This window comes from Homalodisca vitripennis, chromosome 7 (assembly GCF_021130785.1).
Source record: "Homalodisca vitripennis isolate AUS2020 chromosome 7, UT_GWSS_2.1, whole genome shotgun sequence".
In the NCBI taxonomy this organism is placed as follows: domain Eukaryota; kingdom Metazoa; phylum Arthropoda; class Insecta; order Hemiptera; family Cicadellidae; genus Homalodisca; species Homalodisca vitripennis.
The window spans coordinates 20,303,939-20,324,287 of NC_060213.1; the positions used below are offsets into that span (position 1 = coordinate 20,303,939).

Consider the following 20,349-nt stretch of genomic DNA (forward strand, 5'->3'; position numbering starts at 1 on the left):
ATATTATGTATAAATAAAGTGAATCAAGTCAGTGTATCACTTGTAGAGTGACGAATATTAAAAAAATGACAAATATTACATATCTGCAGTTGTATATGTTCACGGTCTGATTGTCAGGGAGCTGCTTTTTTTTTGGAGTGATTGAGATATATAATGCCCAGTGGTACATACTTTACATTTTTAATCAGAAATCTTTTTTTGGGTTGTAAATAACTGAATATATGTTATAATATTTTTGTTCACTACAAAACTATGTACATTTTGAACATTTACATCTTAATATCTCGTTATGTAAAAGTTAGAAACAGTTAAATTTAGAAAACAAAATATTTACAATACACATTTTTCAATTTATGTACAAATAAAAACAATACTCTAGTAAATGCATATTTTTAATGCGTGTTTTTTTATCTCCTTTGCTTGTAACAAAAATTAATGTAGCTTTCAAAAATTCAAAATTATGAATATATATTAACCTAGGTATAAAGTTACAAACTGGTATGTATTAAATTATAAAACGCTTTAAATAAAACTGAAAACGGGATTTTTAATAAGAAAATAAAACGAAGTTTAAATACAGTAGCATTCTTTGAAGATTTAAAGTTTTATAGTGAAACGATATTACAATTTCAATAACAACTAAACTATTACTAGCACTTATGATGTAACATGCTAGAGAAGATTTTGATAATTTTGAATGGGATGTTGGCATGTTGAGGTAACCAACATGTTATTTCAGTGTCCATTTTTAATAAATTCGAAAGTAAAAACAAATTTAAATCTTTATTTATTTAAGAAAGTTTTGAATTTCAAATTTAATTACTAGTAATTATTCAATTGAAAATAAATATACAACTACAATGGCGACCCTACCAGCCGCAGGTCAAACTAACTAGACCTTTCACCTGGCGGACAAGAACCGAACTTAGTAATACTAGAGGCATAATAATTGAGATTTCAAACCATAAAAACTAAAACTGAATATTGGAATTAAAATTAGGGTGTACGACCAGTCGTTTTATATAAATATTTATTATGATATTTTCTATTAGGGCCTAAAATTCATGTCACCGGTGTCATTTATCAAAATAGTTAAAAGGAGATAATTTTAAATTAATTTGTGTTACAAAATATGTCAGTGATTAACTAAGGTTTTGGTATCGTATTTCTCAAACAAATATTATGAATCACACAATGAATGCTGCACAGTTCTCTCTTATTACATCCAAATTTCTAGAAGGCAAAATTTCCGTTGGTGTGTTACTAATATTATGTATAAATAAAGTGAATCAAGTCAGTATATCACTTGTAGAGTGACGAATATTAAAAAAATGACAAATATTACATATCTGCAGTTGTATATGTTCACGGTCTGATCGACCGGGAGCTTCTTTTTTTGTACTAGTGATTGAGGTATATAATGCCCAGTGGTACATACTTTACATTTTTTATCAAAAATCTTTTTTGGGTTGTAAATAACTGAATATATGTTATAATATTTTTGTTCACTACAAAACTATGTACATTTTGAACATTTACAGGTACACTATCTTAATATCTCATCATGTGAAAGTTAGAAGTAGTGAAATTTAGAAAACAAAAAATTTACAATATACTTTTTTCTATTTATGTACAAATAAAAAAACAATACTCTAGTAAATGCATATTTGCATGTATTTAAAAAAATTTCTTTTGTTTCTAACAAATATTTAATGCAGCTTTCAAAGATTCAAAATTATGAACACATAATTAACCCTCGGTATAAAGTTACAAACTAGTATGTATTAAATTATAAAACGCTTTAAATAAATCTGAAAAACGGGATTTTTAATAAGAAAATAAAACGAAGTTTAAATACAGTAGCATTGTTTGAAGATTTAAAGTTTTATAGTGAAACCTTATTACAGTTTTCAATAACAACTAAACTATTTTAGATATGAAAGGAGGAATACAAAAAGACCGTAATATCTCAGTAAGAGCACTTATGATGTAATATGCTAGAGAAAATTTTGATAATTTTGAATGTGGTATTGGCGTGTTGAGGAAACCAACATGTTATTTTCAGTGTTAATTTTTAATAAATTCGAAAGTAAAACAAAAATGCCACTGGGTTGTACTCAGGTTTAGCGCTTGAAGAAGCAGTGCTGGTTTGAATAAAATACATATCACACAACATAGTAAAGTTTGCCTTGTTACAACGATAAAAATGTATATACTTACTCAGTCTGTGGAAAAATCTTTAGTCAAAGAGTTTCAACTGAGAAAATGTCGTCTTCATAAATCGTGATCATCAAAGAGACATTATTTTACATGATGGGCTACAACCAATAACAGATTTTATCTTGACAATTTGCCACTATTTAATCCTATGAGGCCTATTTTGTTGGTAGATATAGTGGGCGCGTATGATACTGGCAAGTACTTTGTAATTAGCTTAGAAGTATATCGAGTGTTTCCAAATCACGTATTTCAGGATGAATCAACTGCCGTTACGGATTTGATTTAACTGGTTAAGTACATAATCCTTTATCATTTAAAGAAAAAAAAACAGAACGAACCATACTATAAACTAATACAAAACCGTAAGTCTTAAATCATAAATCATTTTTAAAGAAATAAAAAAAAATTAACGGCACATTTAACTACTTGCAAGCAATAAATATGCACAGAAATCAGGTAAGAAACAAATGCCTTTTTCGAGGTGTTGCATCTAAGAAACTATTCCTGTTAATTCTTTATTTGTTTAATAAGACGTATGAATTTTATTAGAGCATACGCCGACTCTAATAAGAAGAAGACTCTAAACCAGTATTTCCGTACTGGTAACGTTTTAAATAATACATATTTTCCTAGCAAACAGTTTACAACCACCTGTTTAAAATGAATCTATTTACAAGTACAAATACATTGTTTAAACCTTATATAAACAAAGTAATTTATTATTGTCATAAATGTACAAACTTATTTGAAATATTGCAAAAGAAAATTTCTGCCTTTATAAATAGCATTTAATAGGCACACTAAGTTTATTATAAGGTCATCGAAGTAAAATTCTACTAGGTAATTTAATTGTTCTTTGTTTGAAGGTTATTTTTGTTGTTGATTTGTTGTATTAACCTAGTTTGTAATTATGTATTAGGTTAGTAATTTACCCGAAGAAGAGATCAGATTGCAGATCTTGAAACGTAGTGTTACTGATTTCTCGTTTCACTGAACGATGGTAAATGTCCGGAAAAATCCTTTTTCGTTCATAATCTAACTGTCTTTTCTTTATTTTTGGTACGTTACCACAATTGTTTATCAAGGAAACTAAAATAAATAGAAATTTAAATTGATGTACAACTCAACATAGGCTGTCATTAATTGTCTTCTTACCTCAGACGGGCCTTCCCCTAAAGCTGACATCCGATTATCATGTACACAGAAAAGTAGCTCACTTTTATTCAGTAACGACATGCCAAATTTGGTAGTGATATCTGTTGTCGTTTGAAAGTTATAAAGTTTTCCTAACACTTAATTTTCACTTATTGTAGTACAGTTTGATGTGTATAATAAACCTAAACTTAAAACATTGGAATATGAGACAAGCAAGGCAAGTTCTTGTTCTTCTTACCTGTGAACCCCAGCAAGTAGAAAGTAGTCTATTTGTTGCCACCAGAAGAGATAAATTGAGAAATAACATGTATTTGAGAGAGTTGTCCCTAAACAATATAACTGAGCCAAGCCCTGTTGGCTGAATTTAAGAATTGATTGTCCAGTGTAGGAAATATAAAACACCTATGATTCGTTTTCTTACCCTTAAAAGAGCGACATACCCCTATTTTTGTCAATACATGTAATATTTGTTGATTTATTGGTATAAATAAATAAGTTGTATTGTATTTCACAGTTAATTACACTACTTTATACATAAATATAAGTGTCAGAAGTACACGTATAATGTGCAGCCTGTATTCAAGCATTGTCATCTTGGTGTTCACGTTAAATTCATTTAAACAAACGATAAGCACAGAGTAGGCTTTTAGCAAAATTGAAATATAAAATTATTTACTTAACAATTTTCAATTTGTACCTCACCATTAGAACATTGCCCTAAGGAATTCCTGCCACGATTTTACGTACATCAATTACAACCTCCACACATTTAATATGAATATACGTACATGAGACAGATAAGAATAATTATACAACAAAATTTGAACATGCTAAAGTTCCACTGTAGTGTATGAAGTTGTCAAACCAAGCCATAATTAACACAGAGGTAGTATAACTGTTGGCCACCAGGGGAACAGTAACACTAGTTTTATCTCCTGTTCCACCAGGTTACAGGCTGAGTTAGTTTTAGATTGAAGCCAACAGGTGTCGCCATGGTAGTACGTTCTTTCTTTTAAGTAACTATTTATTCTAATTTAAATTACAATTCAATTCATGTGGTAGCTTGATTTAAATGCCGTTGTAACGTAAATTTAAAACTTATAACAATATATTGCGTGATTTATGTTACAAGTTGAAACTAAGAAAGAAAATAAATATAACTTTTTGCCATCCCATTCTCTTGTTTAACCGGAGTTTCTTTATAATCTGTATGCACAAGCGCAGAATGAAGAAGTCTACTGATATTAATCAATTTTAATTTTGAAAGCTCCTCTTCAGTCATTTATACCTAAGTGTTGAATAGCAGCTTAATAACATAAACATTATTGTGGTTTTCATGTCTTCTAATAGGTCAATCAGTATTTAAGTATTATCGAAACTCATCTTACTACTACTCGGCTGTACTTAGTACAAAATAATATTGGTTAATTTACACAGATAAGTACAAAACCAGTATTTCCGTATTGTTAACGTTTTAAATATTGTGCATTTTCCTGGTTAATTGTTTTGAAGAACAAAATAAAACTTATAAGTACAAATACGTTTTTTAAACCCTATATAAATAAAATCAATTATTATTATGGTCACGAATGTTTATGTTTTTTGAGATAGTGCATTACAAATGAATGCTTTCATAAACTGATTTTAATAAGTAACATCTTGGTCTTACTGTAAGGACATACATAGTACAATTATACTTAATAATCATACTTAAGATACTTTTTTATTTTTGGTATGTCTATTACATTTTTATTTCATGGAAAGACAAAAAATTCTCAATTGATGTAAAATATACATAAATATAGAATTAGATTGTGTGTAAAAATCTGCTTGCTTTACCAGTACTCATATTCCCTCACTGAAAGTGGATACTGAAATTCTGACTTATAGTTGTCAGTAATTCGGTGTGTTTTATATATATATCTATATATCGTGTAGTACGTTAATACTCTTTGTGTTGTTAATAAATTAATAATGTTTTATAAATTCTAGTACAATTCAATATATTTGTGTGATTACAATAATGCAACATGTCTTTGTATATTTATGTGCTAAATCTAATGTAATACATTGCGTTAATCTCTTGTGTTGTGTAAAATCTAATTCTATTATTATGTATTTTACATCAATTGAGAATTTTTTTGTCTTTTCCATGAAATAAAAATGTAATGGCATACCAAAAATAAAGAAGTATCTTATTATGGTACAATATAAAAACAAATAGAGCAATACACTTACAACTTATTGTTTTACACTCCCGTATTTCAGATTTATTTAAAGCGTTTTATAATTTAGTAAGCTGTAGATACATACTCAAGCCAATACATGGATAAGTCACTGAAGAGTTGGACCGATAGCATTAAATTTCTTATTCAAGAAGGCTGCTGCATTTACAGTCATTAGTTGCGTGGAATGTTGGAAATTGTCAGCTATAAAATTGAAATAATTTATTGTGGTCCTTTGCGTCTTCAATATAGTTCAGTCACACATTATCGCTACTCCTCTGTTAACCGTTTGGCACAAACTACAGGGCCGATACTGAGATAGAAAAAATACCTCCTGGATTTAGTTTTATAACCGAATACCCCTACTCTGATGAAGAGTACAAAAACCAGCGTAAATTTCCGATTGGTAACGTTTTAAATTTGTGAGTTCGAAAAATGGAATACTGTGAACTAGCAAGCGGACAACTTTGGTTCTTGTTTACCTGTAAGCTCCAACTGGTTTGGACCGTTCTTTTGTTTCCTATTTCCCTATCTTATAGGCAGGTTTTATATTTTAATTAAGAAATAGAGTAATATGTACTCTTTAATTGTTAATTATAACCCTGTAAGTCATGTTGTTTTTTTTTACTATACTTGTATACAATTGACCATTGTTTAAAATATCTTATTTATGATGATTTAGAAAATTCGCTAAATACTTAATAATAGGGGGGACAAAAACGTTATGATTAAAATTGTGTCATGATATTTATTAACTTAATACCCTAGTCTAAAGACCCTTTGGCTGTTGCAGCTACAGGTATTTGCAAGGAACATTTTTTGAGTTGGAATAACTGTTCTCAACACATTACTAAATAATCTATTTATTAAACAAGTCCATTTTGTATTTCCAGAGATTCTGTTGATAATGAAAAATCGCTTTAACTAATCGGCATTGAGTTTTTTGAAAAATTTCTCGTGGGGAAAAGTGTTCCGATATGTTTGAAATTAGTTTTATTGAAGTAAGTATCTCCCATGCGGTTTAAAGTTTACATCTTTATGGTTTCACCCCTCAGAAACAATAAATATATAGATTTCGGTGATTCTTCTAGCGGATCATAATTGTTTACTAAACTTTTTACTTTCTCTTATATCACTTCTATTAAATAAAATTAATTAAAAACAAAACTATCCATATCTAAATAGTTCGTAAGATCGTTATCAAAAAATCTAAATTGTTAATGTATAAAAAACAAAAACCGCGTTTTTATACCATCTCATTAAGAATTTTAACGTACAATAACAGTTTTAATAAACTAATAATAATATCAAATTGTTATATAGAAAAATCCAACTAAAAGTCACCATACAGATCAGCACCATTTAACATCCAATCCACCCCCCCCCCCCCCCACCCCCCCCCCCCCCCACCCCCCCCCCCCCCCACCCCCCCCCCCCCCCACCCCCCCCCCCCCCCACCCCCCCCCCCCCCCAATACATTATCAATTTGACTTTCTAGCATGAATATAATCCGAAAAAAAATCAATATATACATATGTATTACTTTTAGTTTAAGTAAATAAATATGGAAATCTCGATTTAGTTGAGCGATTCTTAGAAATACTGGATTTGAGACAAAGGCACACTCATGTGATGAAGCTAATACTCACGGGTATCCTGTAACGGATACTGTTCTATATTAACGTACTTTCCCGCATTTCCCAAAAGAACTTCTCAGAAAAGTGCGCTGATTGTTTGTTTCCGCGTCAATAATTCATTAGCAGGTTTACCATCCCTTATCCACTAAGGAATATTTATGCTTTCTCACTGAGTACCCTTTGTATTTATATCTCCACTTATCAACTTCGTAATAATTGATAAAAGTAAAACTGTTTAATCCTATACATAAGCAGCTAAACCATTATATTTCTTATTTGATCCTTACATTAAATAATATACTTTTTAAATACAATAGGTTATAACAATCAAAATAAAACGCCCTCCCTACTCCATGAGTACCCACTTCCAACTATTTTTATTGTAAAATCAATCACGCTATTGATTTATGGGCTCATATTTCAAATAAATTCAACAAAGTGGTTTCAATAAATTCAACATAATTACTACCAATTCATGTGCTATTCTACCAAAGCTTATGCATGGGGTTTTTAATAGAAATTCTGTCCACCTCATTGTCGTTAATACACAAACATACTTTCAAATCCTGACTTAAAAGATGTGATATCTGAAAAGAAGTTACAGTTTAAATCCTAAAAAATTATTCAAAGTTGAATCCAAAAATGAAAACAGAATTCAATGATTATCACTGATCTTATGAATGCATGGGGAATATCGTATAGAATGGAGCATGGTTATATCTTTATATCATATTATGAAGACAAAGTCTTGATATCACTTCTATAACGGAGCGAAGCTCTGTGCAGGTATCAGCTGGTGGTACATTACTTGCAAAAAATTAGTCTTTCTAGTTAATAAACCTAGAATAAAAAGTTAAATACTTTTTTAGTCAAGTGTTATTACTTTATTTATATTATTTTTAGCCTAATTGGGATAGCTGGCTTTTTTCCCCCATACGAATTATATATATATATATATAATTTCAATAAACATTGAATCACAAAAAGTTACTTGCTAATTTATTTATTTCAGCCTAAAACTTCAAATAATATATTGTGAAACTAAATAAAACATCCTTTTGGATATTAGGTGAAATAATCGTTTATTCTATAAATTCAGCCCATTTCATGGTAAATAGACGAGGTTTATTTTAACCGTATTTAATTACTGTAAGCACAGTGCTTTAAACATGTTTGCTAAGCTTGTTTGCATTGGCAACACAAATGTGCAACTGACACGTAGATAGTACAGTTATTGCATTAATTATGTTTATACTATCTAAATAAATTCTAAATGCTCATTTGATAAAACCAACTTTTAAAGGGAAACACCTGACGGTTGGGTACTTCATTAAAATAATTATGAACCGCATAATGGAGACATCGCTGAGGTAAAAACATTTCCATACCAATTGCGTAGTATACAATTTTATCTTCATGTTTACCTTATAACAACCATCGCCTAAGTATTAAAAGCAAATATCACCCAATACTTAAATCGATTGACATTTATCTTTATGCCATATAGTCGAAATATTAAGTGAAAAGCAGCCCCGATTTATCAAAATCTTTTATGCTGGGCTAGGAAGGTACTGTTGTCTATATTGGTTTTCAGTTTCAGTACCTTCTTTGTGGTTAATTTTGATGGGATCAAGAATATAATCAACGATTTTGTACGACTTTGGTTTATTATGTGGTGTATGCATCTGTAGATATCACACAACCAACTTAACGTGTGTTTTCTCCCTAATCATTCTATCTCACGCGGACCGTTATCTCCACCAGGGTAATCTCTTGTTCAAGGAGGAATCGTGAAGAACTTTAGTAATATTCTTAGACTCAATTTCAGAAGTTTCTATTTACCATCAGTGGGTATTCTTTTTCTTTTTTTTAATGAAAGAGAGGCCTATCCTTTTCAAGTTTATTCCTCCCCGTCCTCAAGGACCACTGGCCTGTGCGAGGATCTCATAAAACATAAAAAGGAGGAGAGTCGATACAGTACAAGGTCGATGGTACTGATAAAAACTTTAACGGTTACAGACAGGATATGAACTTGCACTGTTTTTTTAATAAAATTCAAAATTCAACGTTTTTATAGTGTTTGGCATCGGAACTGTTGTTTACTTTGAAATTCCACATATACCATAAATTTAAATTTCATAGAACTAACGCAATGTTCTTAATTGTTATTTCTATGGTAGCACCAGTGCACATAGAGGGATTGAGCTCATTGTCTTAAATTTCATGACAGGATAATAAACTATTATATATGATCATAATTTCAAAGTTTCTCTAATTAAAATTACTGATTTTTCTCTTTTGATCATATTTAAAAAGGTAGATCAATCTTATGTAATTACAAAATGAATACAATTTGTTTTTATTTGGTTCTTTTATTTAACAACAATTTAATGATTTAATTTTATTAGTCAATTATAAAACACTATTATCTCTTACATTTCCATAGTTCAAACAGCTTCTTAAAATTACGCCTGTATGTAATACTTTTGACTTTTATAATTATATAAGTAGTAATCACAATCTCTCTCCTTGAAACGATTATACGACAAACTGTATTACTTTGTGCACTTCTAACAAATTGTTTCAACTCCTAACGTTAGAAGTAGTGTAGTTTAAAAACGATTGACTCCATAACCATAAAGGAAACCCCATAAACACAATATAAGAAGCAACAACCAGCCTCATCTCGAAGTCAGTTTCCTTTCATGCCCCATTAAACTAACAACCTTGTTTTGAATGTGGAAGCGGCGGCAAAACAAGAAGTCTAACCGTTCAAACTCGTATCAAACTTCTCCACTTGTGCAGAAGTCGTGCATTGCTGTTAGAATACTTACTGCAGCAATTACATAATACTACATACTAATAGCTGGTTGTTGTCCTCGGTTTTGCTTTTATTAATCTATATATTAATTATGATGTAATTAATTAGATTAGATATTCATTATCGATGAGGTTTCAATGCTAGGGTGTTGATTGGTAAACTAAAATTGACCACTTTTTGTAAAAATCTGACAGGATCTTCGTATCGTTGTCCCGTCCCAATAAGTATGTGCAAAGGCCTAATACATAGGTTTAACCTCGTAATTAGTTTAGGTTGGTAATGGAATAACTGCATTAATTTTTAGGTCAAAAGGTGAAAGACCCCGCATGTGTCTTTTTCTTCACGTCCTATCCAGTCCTGCGATAATCTGTTGAGTCGGTTCATTGATAAATCAATTTTAATTGTTATAAGAAGTCGTAATTAGTGCATCCCACCTTTTATTAAATTAAATACCACAGTATATAAAATTCCGTTAACACTTAGGGGGCCTCAGCAACTCCATCCTTGCGTCACAATATCTCGACATTGGCGGTTAGTGATGTTCCGCTCCCGAACATCCATAACCCAGATTTAAGTGACACAGCGGTTGTTGCTGTGTCCAGTGACAGTTCAAATGGAAGGTGTAAGTGCCAGACGTGAACCACTCTGGCGAAGTAATGCCACCACGATGGCGCCTGAGATGTCGAAAAGCCTCGTGTGAGAAAATTAAAATTATTGGACATTTATGAGTTTTATAGAAAATAGTTTTTTCCAATAACGAGAGCTCCTCCATCAATGAAAGGTAACTAAGTTTGTCTTTTAATACAGCTTCTAAATATTTTTCAAACACAAAAACTAAACAACGTTAATATCATATTGTGTTTATTACACTATACAGTGTCACGTTAGTAAGTTAATTGACTGTCAGTTTTGTTTAGCGTTTATTATTGACGAGAAATGATTTGAACAGTTTTTTGAATATTTTGTTATTTTCTTTTGTAACAAAAAACGGTGGAAATATATTAATTATGTAAAAAATACAAGCTAATGTAAAATCCTGTATAGTTTGTATTTTATATATATATATATATATATATATATATATACACACTTTTTTGATAATATAAGTTTTAACTAAATAAGACCTCTTTTAGAAAAAAGTTAGCAAAGACCGAGATATTATCATTTCGAGAAGCTCAGGCTAAACCCAATTACTTGTAGCCCGAGGCAATGTTGTAATAAGGCAAACTGTGACGGTCGGACAGACATCTAGCCTGAGGTGTTGTGTGCCTATTACACACCCTGTAACTGTGTACCTTACATTTCTGGCGAGAGAGTAGAAAACCTAGCATTGCTTCCTGAAATATTTGTGATTAATTTGCAGCTACGAGTCATACTTTTTTATCAATGATAATAATATTAAGAAAAAAGTTTAGGCGAGAGTCTTTAAAAAATGGTCAAAACTAGAGAGGGAGATTGTGTTTGTTAGTGGGAAAGGAGGATGGAGGGAGAAAATGATACAAGTTAAATTGTTTGCATTAAGGTAAAAATTTTTGAATAAATCTACATCTGATTTCCGTTAATCACACCTGTGTCTTACGTGTCAATCTTGGAAAATATTGAGAACAGATACAGCTTGATGGTTCAAATACTGCATGTCCTAAAGTTCTTGTATATAAATATTATACATAAAATAGATTTTTTCATATATATATATATATACATAAAATAATTTATATATATATATATATACATAAAAATAATTTTTATATATATATTAAGACCACCTAAAAATATTGACCATTGTTCAGAAAAAATGTATTCCACGAGGAATGTTTAAAACAGTCACATTTACATAACCATCAAGTTGTAATTAAATCTAAAAACCAAAAATGGTGATACGTACAGTAATATTAATATGTTTTAATACTATCGCAAAAAAATATTTATTATAACGAGTAAACCAAGGGACACGATTCATTCTAATGTGTTTTTTATTTTATAGGAAAATGCTTTTAAATATAAATACAATAACAATAAAATTCACGTTAGTATAATTTTAACATCTTTTTATAAATGATCTACATATTTGCAGTGTTATGGATTCGTTTATACTGGTCCAAGATACTAAGCCACTACAGTCTACAGGTTGTCTGAGTTACGAGTATTATGTCGGCCATCTTACGTCGGTCTACCGATTACATTAGATATATCTACATAAATGTATACAGGATTGGGCATTGGCGATTTCGTTTATCTGTCTGCATGTCAGTCATTCCGCAACATATCTCGCAAACCATTTGATATGTGGACTAAAAATATTTACATAAAGATCCACTTTTATATTGGCAAGTTTGATGGAAACGCATGTCACTAAATTGTATTTGGCTGAGGGATCAGTTTTTACATTGTTCTAATAGGAAACCGTCATAGCAACGATGAAATATCAGAATAAATCAATTTGAAAACAAGCTGAGTACAATAAGATTTTACATAGGAATATTAAATGTGTTGCGGTAACACAATAAATTTCAGCGCCTTCTAGCGTTGTAACACTCTTCCTATTCACCGGAATATCTTTGAGACCTAACTTGAAAAACAACAATTTTGAACGCATTGTTTGGTAAGATATGTCAAGAACATTTGTAAGGTAGGCTTTAAATTTTGCAAGAAAAAAAACTCATTTCTACATATAAGAATGACTTCTATGATGGTACTTTCCAACTATGGGATTTGGTTGAGCGTAAATTTGCTGCCAATTTGTATTCTGTCCGTATTTCTATCTGTCCGCAGGAAGTCCCAAGAATGAGTTATTTATTTAAAATTTTACATGTGACCATCAGCATAATTAAATTAACATATGGACCATTTATTATTTCAGATCATTTTCATGTATTTTGTATAGTTACAAAAGGAATTATTTATCTCAATATTGTTTATTTTCCTCTCATAAACACTGCTGAACAGTCTACATTAATTCAAAGAGTATTCTTTGGTACAATTATTATATTATTTTCCATTTCGAATATAAATAAATATTTCTCTCACACGCATTGATGGCGTATATTAAAGGCTATGTATGTAATAGTTACAGGCAGGTTTGTATAACAAAGATTTTGTTGAAGATACACCCTTTTTTACATTGGAGAATAATTACTGTACTTGCTTAAAAATGTGTTAAATACTACACACATTCATTTTCTGCTCAGAGTACGTATCAATATCGCTAAAGCTAATCTGAATAGTGATTAGCTTAAGTGTTCATTTAACTGAACATTGATAATTGTTTCCACTCAGGTACACGACATGTGGTTTAAACCTGTGAATCACAGTGATTCACGTTCGTTCTAGTGAAAAGAACGTCTGATCACTGTAAGGTACGGTGTAACCAAGAGCCGATGTCTGCATAGATTACAGTCTACAGAAACTCAAACAAGGGTACACAAGAAAGTCGTATTAGATTAAGAATACAATTCATAAAACAAAACATTTCAGGAAAACAAGGAAAGCTGTACTTAATACAGTTAATTATTCAAGTGAACATTGTCTTGAAATTTCTTTTGTATTTAAATCTTGAGTAATTTTCAATCAGAGTAGCTATTCTTGTCAAAATTATACATATTAAAAACATGGTAATTTATTAACACTTTATAACGACTTGGATTGTAGATTTTTTATTAGTAAGCTCCGAGTGAATATTCAGTACAATTTATTACTAAATTGTTAACTATTAAATATTATCTGGTTTGTCTAAAATAAAAGTCACAGATCTAAATAATAAATAATGGATTTATTTTAAACTGGCAAATTAATAAGTTCAACGTTTCAGAATTTTCATCACTCTATTTTCCACAAAGAATTGACAAACCGTTTAGTAAATTTAAAAGTTCCTTTGGAAAGAAATAAAGATATTAATCAAATATATCAAACTAAAAATCAGAGCTCTCTTCTAAAATAAAATAATAAAGTTTTAATATAAAAATCAAATACCACTTGGAAATAACTAAAATAAAAATGTTCACTTCTAAGTACACTCACAATTCAAAAAATAAAAATTTAAACTTCTCTTTACACTAGTTGAACCTTAACTTTCAAGTCTCTGCAATTCAGATTACAACTCTCTCAAACAATATTATTAATGTTCAATTAATTTCCAATTAATAATTCACAATAAAACAGTTCCAGTTATATATGAATAAATTACTAAATTTCCAACTTTCAATTAAAGTTATTAACAAAGTTCAATTATTTTAATTCACCTTTCTTGCAAGATTGAACCAACTGTAAATTGTATGATTCTATTATGCTCTATTGTTCATCGAGAATTAATTATGCAGATTGCTCTGTAGTTTCTATGAATTTAATTTTTTCCACAAAATCCTTCGCGGAATAAAAATTAAGAAGCACGGCGCACTGTAATTAACTTAACTCACGAAAATAACCAAAAGAAGGGCGAAAATTATGAGCGGGCGCTTAAATACTTCCCTTTCCCATCAACTTTGCAGGACATCCGCTGTGTTCTCTCATTGGTCCAGCTGTATCAAACAAGGAGAACAATAGTCACAACAAGACAAGTTCTAATCAATTTAAGGCAGTCAACCTGCCTTCCTAACAATTTAAAACTACCAGTAATAACTTGCCAAAGGATTACATGTTCGTTTTTACCCTGATGTTTCACAATCTAATCTAAAATTAAATCCCAATATTTCGATCGCAAAATTTTCATTTAATTTAAGTTTTAATTTAAAAAATAAAACCAATGTAGCTTTAAAGACGCTACACACTTACAACCCGTTTAAGGCCCAAACTAAGCACTATTCTTCATCTCTCAGAGATTTTTTTTAAGTTATCTAAATTTCCATACTTTAACCTAAATACTTTTAAAATGTGTTTTACATTGAAAATTTCAAAAAAATGTAAAAGATTTACTTTTTTCACGAGCAGGAAATTTGAAAACACAGTTTTATATTGTAATATTGTGGTGGTTAATTAAAACTCCATAAATAATTGCACATACCCAGCTTATTGTGTTAAAAATTGGAAAAGACATTTCTTTTTTTGCTACAATAGGTAACTACTAACAAGCATGGTAAACTGAAAAAAATTATAAACCAATCGATTATGTTTTATGAAGATGAATAATAATTTTAACTCAAAACATTATAAGAACCGTAACATAATTTTCAATCATAATATTATAGTATTTAAGAACATCAATTAACCGTCGGAAACAACAAAACCTCATTGTCCAACGAATTATAGATTACTTGGAACCAAAACCAATCACCGCTACTAGCATTGAACCACATTTAATACAACTGATGGAACTTTGGCCATTATATCAGAGTTTCCACTCGGATATTGAGTTTGATAGGAAGTTGTGTGGAAGTGCTAAATACCAGGTACAAGCTTCGGTTAATTGTGATGATTCATTCATCTAGACTATTATTTAACATTAAATTAGGTGTGCAAAGAAATAACATCATATTCCTGAGTGTATATTGCATGTCATTTAGGTCTATAGTTTGTCAGTTACTTAAAATTTGTACGGTATAATCAAGTATAATCGGTCAAGGAACAATTATATTCTTGTTAAGAGTCGGTTGTATTTAAATGAACTATCGGAGTGGTCTCGTTTTAAAAGTATGATTTACACGCGTACAAAAGCTTTATGACTTTTCTTGTAAAGAATTTTTTCAATATTCAAACAACGAAATGCAAAATAGTTTAAGAATTTCACTAAATAGTCTTTAAAATATCAAAGAAACCATAATAATTTGGGTTCGTATTAATTAAAGCTTAAAAACGAGGCATATTTCATAATACTATGACTAATATTTAAGAGGGCCTTATAGGCCATGTACTGTCCATGTTAAAAACTCAAATCCCATGTACAATTAGAGAAAACACCAGTAAGTTTACATATTTAAAACCTTTGAAACTGGTTTTTATATCTTTTGGAGAATTTATTAATTATATTTAAATAAAAATAAATACGACAATTTTAAATATATTTAAACAAACATAAATATCATACATAAATATGTTTCATTTTTATCTATACATAAATATGTTTCGTATTAATTTCTAACACTTATAATCAAAATATAATCAAAAGTTAGTTACATTATAGGATATAAATTTATTCACAACACAAAAATATTTCAAACGATACTACCTGAGGCTTAGTAAAAAAGATTACCGGAGTGTCAGGAAAAGTGATTTTCCATCCGGGTAAAAAACCGTAAACATGCCTTTTTGCCACACTAACATAGTCTCAGCAGCTGTTTCTTCTTCCTTGTCTTCCATTTATCTTTTAGTATTTCTTTGAGTTTTTTTTGTTCTTTAAACATTCTAAAGCTGTTGACTTATGCTAAAGCTCATTTTCCTCTTAGAGCAGCATCTGGGATCTAATTATGTTATTATGATAACATAATGGTAGTAGATCTTTATAAGGCAATTGGCTTGTCTACATGCTCTAAACACTTACCAAACGACTCATGAAAAGTGGCGATCAGCTCTTGTTTAGCCCTATACACAATATTCGACCTAAAATATACAGCTCTAGCGGTGAGTAGTCTGCACAACTGTTGAGATATGTTTCAACCACTTGAAATAGCAACAACACAATACCTGTTATTGTATAACATGATACATAATATTCACTAAAATATACAGCTCTAGCGGTGAGTAGTCTGCACAACTGTTGAGATATGTTTCAACCACTTGGCATAGCACCAACACTGCACCTGTCGTATAACATGATAAACAATGTTCACACTAAAATATACAGCTCTAACATGTCTGGCAGTTTGCACTCTGCACAACTGCATGATTCACAAATCTCTTATTGCGATAGAGCTATATTGATAATTGTAACACAAAGCTGAAAGAGTTATTAAAACAAAGACCCATTTAGATGTGTGTTACTGCATTGTGAATAGTTTGCTGTGATTAGACAAGAATTTTATTTGAAAAGCAATTTTTAACACTGGAATATGCCTGAATAAAAAAGTAAAGAAGCTTTTATTTCACTTATTATCTGTAAGATATTAAAATTTGTCTTCTTTTAATAATAAATACTGGAAATATACATTTATTTTATATCCTTATAAATGTTATTTACGCACCACATACAGTAATATAAAATTTCTTTTAATTGATTTTATAATTTTAAATTGTGTTAAATTGTTCAAACTATGTCGTTTCTTACTCTATCCATACATTATGTTCTCAATATTGTTTTATCACCACAGTTACTTCTTATAACTCAACCTTATTAATAACTTTTTATTTCTTCATTTAATTCATTTCAAAAGCTTTTAGTTTCCGAATTTGTTCTCATTTTACAACAAATCGGAACTATACCAATCGAAATAGTGTATTACATGAAATTAATAAATGTATTTTTATTTATAATAATGGTCTTACTAATTTTATTAATTTACAAATAATTTAAATTAAATAATCTATTGTAATATTAAAATGTATACGGCTAAAAATATCATCAATTCTTTCTACTTTACTTATGACAGTCAGCAATTTTAAGTTCACAAGATGACATCAATGACTTGAATATTTTTGTGCAAAAAATAATTACTTAGCAGATTACAAGAAAACTGCTAGTAAAAATAAACAGGTGTATGACAATTTACAACTTTAAAAAAATTAACTATATTCTTTTAGACTTTGTTCACCTGTGTAAAATGTTTAATTTATTATATGAACGGTGTTACTGTTGTTATTCGATTTACAAATGGACTTTCTGAGTTTAAAAAAGTTTATCTTAATAATCTTGGAAGAGCACGATTAAAAAAATATGTTTTTCTGTCATTCTTCGCTGTATGATAACACCTGATACACCATTGACTTACCTTGATATTGCCTGTGTATTTAGTACTTTGACACTTTTTAAATTAGAGATTAAAAAAAATACTTTAATAATTTCTTTACACCACCATTTTAAAACGATCCAAAATTCGGTTAAATTTTGTAAGTAGTACTTGAGATTTTACAAGATACTATTCAAATATCTAAGGCCAATAGAGCCTCATCCTGAAATTGGAAACCATAGTACTTTCACACAAAGGTATCTGACAAACTATATTACTTGAGTTCGAAAAGGGTAGTAAACACGTTTACAACCGACCATTTTGAAAAAACATAAATATTTGAAAAGTACTGTAACATTTGATTCGGTAGTCTGTTGATGGAAAACGGACAACGTCAAAAAAATCACCCCAATCGTAATGTGACAGTGTATCATCTGCCACAGAAGAAGAGTTATTGGCAATGCTTTGTTGTTATTGGCTCTGCCAATATTTGTGCCTGTAGAGTATGATAGAAAGTCTAGCAAAATATTTGAGTTTACATTCCATCAGCGGTGAGCCCTAGGGAAACATTCTCCACACATGGAATGCTAAATGTGTTTGGTTCGGCCAGTATACATTACTAAAGCGTGGACATTTCCCAGCATGTGCGAATTTTTCAACATTATTATATTTTAAAGCTAGTAGTTACCAGCGGCTTTTCAAGTGACTTCCTATTCAATAATATTTGCCCCGACGAAGAATATATATTATGTATACACAGTTCTAAACCGTCTTCTTTGGCATTACAGTGCCACATCAGCGTTTTAGTTGTTGTTCCAATAAAGAAAATATATAATGTGTTTGTCTGAATGGTTTGCCCTTGCTAAGAGAATGACTACTTTCGGTCATTGCAATTTACTTCCGGTCTAAGGTGTTTTCGGGGCGTAGTGGCGTAAGAATTGAGGTCACCATCAAGAAGATATATACATATAAAAGTTTTCATAGTCATCTTCGGTCAAAAAGGGTAAAATTACATTGAAAATAATCTTTTTCTGATCTAATTTCATTTCCGGTGCTATAGTAGCTTTTGCCGGCCAAGGAAGTTTGTCTGAAAAGTCTACTTCCGGTCATTATACTCTACTCACGGTATCCTAATAGCGTTTGCTTTGTTTCCCTGACTAAGAAAAAAAAAAAATATATATATATATATATATATATATATATATATATATATATATATATACATTAAATTTGTATAAATGGCAATAGCCTTATTTAATTTCAATAAACATTGGATCGCAAAAAGTACTCGCTCCGCCGGGACTCGAACCCGGATCTCTCACTTGCCGGGTGAATGTGCTACCATTACACCACAGAGCGCTTAATTTTTACGATTCAATTATTTTGTATTTGGCTGTTTCTTTCACATATGTGTTTAAATAACCAAACTAACATATGATCGGATAGACCAAATACCTGTCAAATGACGTTATTTACATTAAATTTGTATAAATGGCAATAGCCTTATTTATTTAATTTCAATAAACATTGGATCGCAAAAAGTACTCGCTCCGCCGGGACTCGAACCCGGATCTCTCACTTGCCGGGTGAATGTGCTACCATTACACACCACAGAGCGCTTAATTTTTACGATTCAATTATTTTTGTATTTGGCTGTTTCTTTCACATATGTGTTTAAATAACCAAACTAACATAATATGATCGGAAGACCAAATACCTGTCAAATGACTTTATTTACATTAATATTTGTATAAAATGGCAATAGCCTTATTTAATTTCAATAAACATTGAATCGCAAAAAGTACTCGCTCCGCCGGGACTCGAACCCGGATCTCTCACTTGCCGGGTGAATGTGCTACCATTACACCACAGAGCGCTTAATTTTTACGATTCAATTATTTTGTATTTGGCTGTTTCTTTCACATATGTGTCTTTAAATAACCAAACTAACATATGATCGGAAGACCAAATACCTGTCTTATTGTTGTTGTGTATTATATATATATATATATATATATATATATATATATATATATATGTATATTAAGTTGGTTTCAATAATTTTCTTCTGTCGCAAATCAACTACTTCCTACCATTATAATTTACTTTCGGTGAACGGTATTTTAGGTATGATTATTATGACGAGAGCATAGCACACAGGTTTGTCAAATTTCTCCATTTTATAACAACTGGGTGTTTAAAAAATATACAGTTTTTTAGGAGATACAATCGTACTAAAAAATATATGGGTGGTTGATATTCAAGAAACAAAATGTTAATTTATTTTATAAGAACTTTTGTGTCAAATTTAAACTTTATAGGACATCGAAGGGATAAAATGTTCATTTAGAGATAGTATTTAAACATTTTATTTCAATTCACATAACAAAAAGTAAAAAATATTAATAATATATAAGAAAATTACTTAATATTATAAAGTATTCAATATTATTTTTCTTGCTAAAAGCGTTCAAACAAAA

At 30.2% G+C, this 20,349-nt stretch overlaps 2 non-coding genes across 2 annotated transcripts; both read right to left on the bottom strand.

Moving 5' to 3' along the window:
- Positions 1-19,157: 19,157 nt before the first annotated feature.
- Positions 19,158-19,228, bottom strand: Trnaa-ggc. The gene has a single exon. It is a non-coding gene; the product is annotated as a tRNA-Ala (tRNA).
- Positions 19,229-19,674: 446 nt separating this feature from the next.
- Positions 19,675-19,745, bottom strand: Trnaa-ggc. Its single transcript has one exon. It is a non-coding gene; the product is annotated as a tRNA-Ala (tRNA).
- Between the last annotated feature and the right edge of the window lie 604 nt (positions 19,746-20,349).